Below are 6,910 nucleotides of genomic sequence, written 5' to 3'. Positions count from 1 at the left end.
CGGGCTCTCCCTCCTTCTGTCCCTGCTGGGCTCTGGGGCGCCCTGCACTTCGGCCGAGTTGTCACCCTGTGTGCCCATCTGCCTGCCCCGTACCCCAGCCTTGCCTGGACCTCCACAGACGGCTCCCCAAGGCGCGCTGAAGCCCAGGGAACCGTGATCCTTCACCCAGGACCGGGAAAACGCATCCAAGGCTCCTCTCTACGCAAGGCCCCTGGAGTTGAGAGCGGGCATCTGCCCACCAGGCTCCTGGACGCATGTCCATCGACAGGCAAGGGGACAAACTGTCCACCCATGGGATGGACCATTCATTCAGCCGTAAAAAAGAAGGGACTCTGACACGGGCTGTGACATGGGTGGACCTGGAGGACGTCACACTGAGCGAAATAACCAGAAACCAACGGAGAAGTGTGGTGGCTCCACTCTCAGGATGTACGGTGGCCACTCCACCAGGACAGAAAGCAGAGCGGTGTCATCAGGGGCTGGGAGCCCGGAACGGAGTCAGTGCTTCCAGGAGGCTGGAAAGATCACGATGGTGCTGATGGCTGTGCAGTGTGCATGTAATTGACGCCACTGAACTGTACACTTCGTGGCTCAAATAGGAAATGTTGTGTTATTTTACCCCCCAACACACACACCTCTTTTTGGGGGGTGGAACCCAGGCCTTGTGCATGCAGGGCAAGCTCTCTACCAGCTGAGCTGTAGCCCCAGCCCTTTATTCTTTATTTTGCGACAGGGTCTCTTTGAGTTGCCCAGCTGGCCTCGGACTTGCAATCCTCCTGCCTCAGCCTCCCGCGTCACAGGGATCATAGTGTGCTCCACCTACTTGGCTCACCAAAACTTTTTTAAAAAGGCACCAGGCCCAGACAGGTTCATGAGGAAGTTCTTTTTATAGATTTTGAGAAAGCATTCTTGCAATGTAATCTGGAGTTGATAGTAGAACAGATGTCCCCGTCTACAGAGGCAATGTCACATTTCACTGTCCTGGACATCCGGTCCCGGTCCAGGCGCAGGTGGAATGGTGCCCAGTGGAGCAGACAGATGGCTCCTGCGCGCAGGTCCCTCTGCCCTTGGGAGGGCTGCTCTGGTGGCTTCCTCCCCGCCCCCCCAACCCCCACTGCAGCTCAGGCAGCTTCAGAGAAGGCTGGGCCACCCCAAGAGGACATGAATGACCCGCTGGGGTACAGAAAGAATCTTGGTGCTTTTCTTTCTACTTTGACTCATTATTCGAAAGCCTCTCCTCTGAGTATGTGTAATATAACAAGCTTATCTGAGTTGTGCACAGCTCTGACTTGAGATCTGACTCTGGGGCTGGCTCACTCTGAGCAGATGTCCTCCACGGTCCAAGATGCAGGACCCAGATGTTGCACTAAGAAAGCTGGACACAGAGGTGCACACCTGTAATCCCAGCAGTTGGGAGACTAAGGCAGGAGGATCGCAAATTCAAGGTCAGAGTGGGCCAACAGCACCCTGTTTCAAAGTAAAAGAAAAAGAAAAGTGCTGGAGATGTAACCCAGCGGCACAGCACTTAGTACGACCCCTCCCCTCGGTTCCATCCCCACGCCACAAAGACAAAACTGAAAACCAGGCCCTGCGTTCCAACCCCAGCACTCAAAAAACCAAAGCCACAAACAAACACGGCATCTGATTCTTGTTCCCCACACTCAGAAGCTAATGAGGCTTCTGTGCCCATCCTGGCCCTCGGTGCCCCGACACGCTTTCCAAGGAGGACACACCATCAGACAGACCACGGACAGCTGCCCCAACCGCGGGGCAGAGAAGTCTATGGCCCCACTTTACAGACTGGAGGAGTGAGGCTCCAGCCTCCTCACAGGGCCCCCAGAGACAGCTGGGATTACCCCTCACAGGGGAGGAACCTGGGGCCCAGAGAGGTCCACTAGCTTCTCCAAGGGAACAGCAAGGCAGAGAGCCCTGGAGCCAAGGCCAGCCTGGGTCTGACCCCACTGCTCTCTCGTGGCAGTTCCTCTCACCCGGGGCAAGGGCAGCCCCGGGCCAAGTGCCCCTACCAGCCAGCTCCAGGCCCCAACCCAGCACCTGGGCACCTGCCGGCGGCCCCTCCCTAGCTCACGCCTCAGGGTCAGAAGTCGTCCCTGTTGTCTCCCCCTCCACGCACTCCCCTGGCCCTGGCCTGCCTCCTGGCTGGCTCCCCCAGCCCCCGGCGGCAGTGGCTCCTAAGGACAGGCCCAGGTGGGCTCTCCCCTGTGGCCTGATGCTCAGCCAACAGCCCGGTACTCAGTAGGTGCACAGCAAGTGACACTTGAGGGCGTGGGCTGGGCACCCCTCAGGTCCCTCCGGTGCTGACACCCTCTGGCCACTCGGACCCCAAGCTCCTGAAAGCGCAGAGTCCGCAGCTGGGAGCTGCACCTGTGCTCGTCTCCTGGCACAGTCCTGGGAGCAGGGCCGGGAAGGGAGGAGAGGAGAAAGGACACGGTGACAGGGCAAGCTGCCAAGGCCTCCATCCTCCTGCCTCTGCCTCCCCAGAGGCTGGGAGTACAGGTGATCTCAGGTGTGCACCCCTGTACCCGGCCCCCCAACTTCTTACCAGGCCACTGAGGTGGCGGGCTGTTGGGCTTCACCATGAAAGGAGGAGATGCCCCTTCTTCCCCACGGCCGTCTGACCCCAGACACCCCCCAAAGTGCCCTTCCACTGGGCCCTTCACCTTGGGCAGATTCTTGCTACCAGAGCCACGTTTAGGATCTGCCTGGGCAATCGGGGAGGAAGCTATATGGTCCCCAGGGGTCACAACCAGGATTTAGAACCTGAAAATCTCACCCCCTACCAGCTGCCTCCGAGCAGGTCCTAGAGAGGTCTCAAGTTTCCTGCATGGTGTCCTGCTCCCTGGGCATCTCCAGCTACCAGGCCATGGTCCCAGGCTTTCAGCTGATGGGTCATGCAGGGTTCAGATGCCAGTCACGTGGGGATGGCAAGACCCCTAGGGGATAGAGCCCAGGGGCTGAAAAGCAGCTGTGGGGTGGGGGATGTCGAGGTCCTCCGACCCTCATCCTGACCTGCCCACAACCACACAGTACCCCAAACACACATGCAGACACCATCACCCCCAACACAGCAATGGCCGCAATGGACACCTTCCCTGCCCCCCCACACCACCCTCAGGAGCCAGGGCCAATGTCCCCAGACCTTGTCCTCTCCTGCCCCACCTCTTTCACCCCCTCTCTCTCCAGGCCCATTCTTTTTCACATTAGCCATCCAACCCCGAAGCACCCCAAGAGTCTTCTGGAAGTCCTGAGGCCAGTGGATTTCTCCTGTCCACACCATCCTGGACCCCCAGAGGTCCGTCTCCCCTGCATCCCCTCACACACACCACACCTAGCTCCTCAGGGGTCACCTGGAGGAGTGACACCCTCCTGTGCGCCAGCTTCGTCTGTCCCCGCATGCCCTGGATCTGCCAGCTCTGGAGGTGACTGCCAGGAATTGGCATCCACCATGGAAAACTTTGGTAGGCTGGGCCAGGAGGGCCGGCTGCACAAAAGGTACCTTCGGGAGTTCAGCCCGACCTGGGGGCTGCCCCAGGAGTCAGAGACTCAGCCTCGGACCAGTACCGACTCACGCTACAGCTGGACCCTGACCCCAGTCCAGCCGCGGGTGGACTCTGGTTAGATACTGTCCATCAAAGCTGGATGAGAGCCAGCGGACTTGACCCCAGCCTGAGCCTGAAGCCTAACCCTGGCCCTGACCCCCACCTGACCCCTGACCTAAACCAGAATAAATCCTTATCAGCCTTAATCTTGGTGACAGACTGGACCCTAATCCTAACTCCAAAAATGAACACTTACCTTGGTCCTAGCCTGAGCCCTGACCCAGACTGGACCCTTAGCCTAAATCCAGAATGAACCCGACCCTCTCTCTGACACTGTTTCTAAACTGAACCCCGTTCCAAGCCCTACACAGCTCTGATCCTCCTCTAGCCTAGATCTTCACGTGGCCGAACCTCAGCCTTGATCCAGGCTGAACCCTTACCCTCTCCCAGAATGAACATGACTCCAGCGACAGACTGAGCAAGCCCGGGTTCTGGTCGAAACCTGGACCGAGATCTTGATCCCAGATGGAGCACGGATCCTAGAATGAGCCCTGATGTAACCACATCCTGAGTCCTGAGCCCTCACCCTGCCTATCACCTGCTTCCTGACCCGAAGCCAGTCCCTTCAGAAAACTCTGCCCTGTCCTACACCCTGTTCCCAGGACCGCAGACTCCTAGTGAGACCTGGGGGCCTCTGGAGAAACCCCACAGACCACGTGATGGGCTGCTGGGGGCAGGGGAGCAGGAGACAGCTGTTCCCATTTCACAGATGGGGAAACTGATTCTCGGGGAGGCTCAATTTGGTCATGTGATTCCACGGGATGCAAGTGGAACCCAAAATAGAAGCAACAGGGAAACAAAGTTCAGAAAGAACTTCCCAAAGTGCAGGCCGGGCAAGACAGCGTGGGCCGCGTGAGGAGCTAGGAGCTCGCGTCCCTGGAGGCATGCCAGCAGAGGCGGATGACTTGTTGGCTGGTGCTACAGAGAGACCTGCAGGAAGTGGCAGGGAGAGGCCTCTGACCTCAGAGGGGCCCCCAGCACTAAGATGTCAAAGGGCTTCGTGACTTCAGAGGCCCTGAGCTCTTCCCCACCTGGATACAGTCCAGGGCGTCAGATTTGGAGGGACACTCAAGTCGGTCACCTGAGGAGGGAGAGCCCCAGTCAGAGACGGGGAGCCACCTGGGAGCCCTCGGCAGAGCCAGGCAGAACCAGGGCTCTTCCCTCCTCCCCACCCCGTCCCAGCCCAGATGGGAGACAAGGCTCCCAGGGCCAAGCTGGCACTGGGCACGATCACAGTGGGGGCAGTTCAGGCTCTAGCCCAGCTGTGTCCCCTACTCCACCGAGGCTCAGAAGTGCAGCCCCGAAACTGTGGAGGCTGCACAGCCTTTCCAAAATGCCAGCACAGCTCTCTCCCTCAGCACCCGCCTCACAGACCTTGGACACCAAGACAAGCAAAGGCTGCCTTGGGTGGCACAGCCAGGCAGGGCCACGTCAGGATGCGGACCCCAGACCCTGGCACCGCCCCCTCAGTGCAGACCACAGCTGCCTCAGGAGAGACGGAGGATGATGGGGGGACCTGGTGCCAGGCGGCAGAGGCTGGTGTGGGGGGCTGGCTGGCCCCTCGCACCACCCCCCGGGCACCCCGGCCTGGTTCCATCCAGCCCGGCTGCCCAGCTGCCGGCACATCCGCCCGGGCCCAGACATCAATCCACACCAGGGCCCTCTCGGCTCTTTCTTTGCTGCCCTCTCTTCCCTCCCCAGCTCTTGTCTTTTTTTTTTTTTTTACCCCTCTCTCTCTCTCTTCCAACATGTCATTACAGTAAAACAAAAAGCACGGGGACAATGCCGGCATTGACAGCAGCCCCCTCCCGCCCCCTCCCCCCGCGGTGCGTGCCAGCACTCTTTCCACCCGCCCAGGGCTGGAACCGCTGCCAAAGGAGCCCTGCTCATAAACAAGAGGAACCAGATAAACCAGGAACACAATAGAGGGATTTGTTGCACTTAGAATGGTGGGAACAATGTCAACGTCGCGCGCAGCTGCTTCTAAGCCCCCACCCCACCAAGTCCTGCCAAGCAGCCCCTTTGCCCCCAGCCCCTCTGATTTATAAAAGGTCAGAGGGCATCATGGCTAAAGGGCCCCTTCCTTACATCCCTCCTTAACCCTTCGGACACAATGGTCCCTTCTCTGAGAGGTGGCGCCTGGGGGCTGGTGTCAAGCACAGCACTTCCTGGAGCATCCTGGGGCCCACCGTGCGGAGGGAGGAGTGGGCTCCCAGATTCCTTCAGGCTGGGCTTCTTCCCCATGGAGGGAGGTCTCATTGGAGGGGGTCTTCTTAGTGACCCATAAGGGTATGGCCACAGCCCACGTTGGGTCAGCAAGATGGTGACGCAGGCTGTAGCCCCAGTTCTGCATTTGAGGGCAAAAGTGATTTGCCAATGCCCTGATGGGTATGAGGAGGACAATATGGAGTCCCTAATGTGGGTGATGAGTGAGAGAGAGCCCAGGGAAGCAGAGTGGGCACTGCTGGCACTGGACTGGGAGTGGAGAGGACACAGGGAAGAGTTCCAACAAGAGGTGATGCTTGAGCAAAAGCATGACAGGCAGTTCCCAGCGGACGTCCTCCTCTACCACTTGGGGGCTGAGAACCTCTCCACAGCTCCCTCGCTGTAAAATGGAGGCCAAAATCCCTATCTCACAGGGTACTTTGGAAAATTAAATGAATGGACACAAAGTACTGAGAACAGAGTCCGGCAGATGGTCAGGTTCGACAGGTGTAGCTACTGTTATTGTGGATTCTCATAACCACCTTACCTTTGATTCATGGCTCCCACAGGTGAGCAACTGAGGCTGGGACTTCCCTCAGGTCACGTAGCTCACATTTACAGAGCCAGGATTCCAATCCAGGCCTAACTTCAAATCCAGGAATCTCCTATCCATTCAATTGCTTTGGGAAGAGGAACCTAAAACTAGAAATTTGGGATTGAGAGAAAGGGGAATGATAGCAATCTTTTTAAGGGCTGATCCCAAATTAGGCTTCTACATGTCACTTTTCCTTAAATATAAAATTCTCTTGGCCCCTTCATATTTAAGACCATACTGTTAGAAGGAAGACTCAGGAAAGTTTCTTGTTCAACCACCTCTCATCTCTGCTGAGCAGGGGGACTCTTGACAATACCCTGACCACCTCTCTGCTCCCCATAAATCATCCCCACCATGCCCACTGTAGTCACTGCCTCTTTCTCTAATAGGAGGTTGGTATTCCAAATAATCACTAACTTTCAGTCCTTTAGAAAATCCTGTCAATCAACCTTCAAAGCACATCTAGAATGTCCAATTTCATTTCCATTCAACA

The 6,910-nt window shown here is 57.5% G+C and overlaps 1 long non-coding RNA gene across 1 annotated transcript in view; it reads right to left on the bottom strand.

Moving 5' to 3' along the window:
* Positions 1-394: 394 nt before the first annotated feature.
* The window catches only part of LOC308657485, a 28,684-nt gene continuing 22,168 nt past the window's right edge, over positions 395-6,910 (bottom strand). The window contains exons 2-3 of the long non-coding RNA XR_014023944.1: positions 6,370-6,524; positions 395-1,467 (exon numbers count right to left, since the gene is read on the bottom strand). This is a non-coding gene — a long non-coding RNA (uncharacterized lncRNA). The remainder of the gene's footprint in view (positions 1,468-6,369; positions 6,525-6,910) is intronic.

The sequence above is a fragment of the Spermophilus citellus genome (genome assembly GCF_964194105.1).
Source record: "Spermophilus citellus genome assembly, chromosome: 10".
Classification (NCBI taxonomy): Eukaryota; Metazoa; Chordata; class Mammalia; order Rodentia; family Sciuridae; genus Spermophilus; species Spermophilus citellus.
This window is presented reverse-complemented; position numbering and strand designations above follow the sequence as displayed.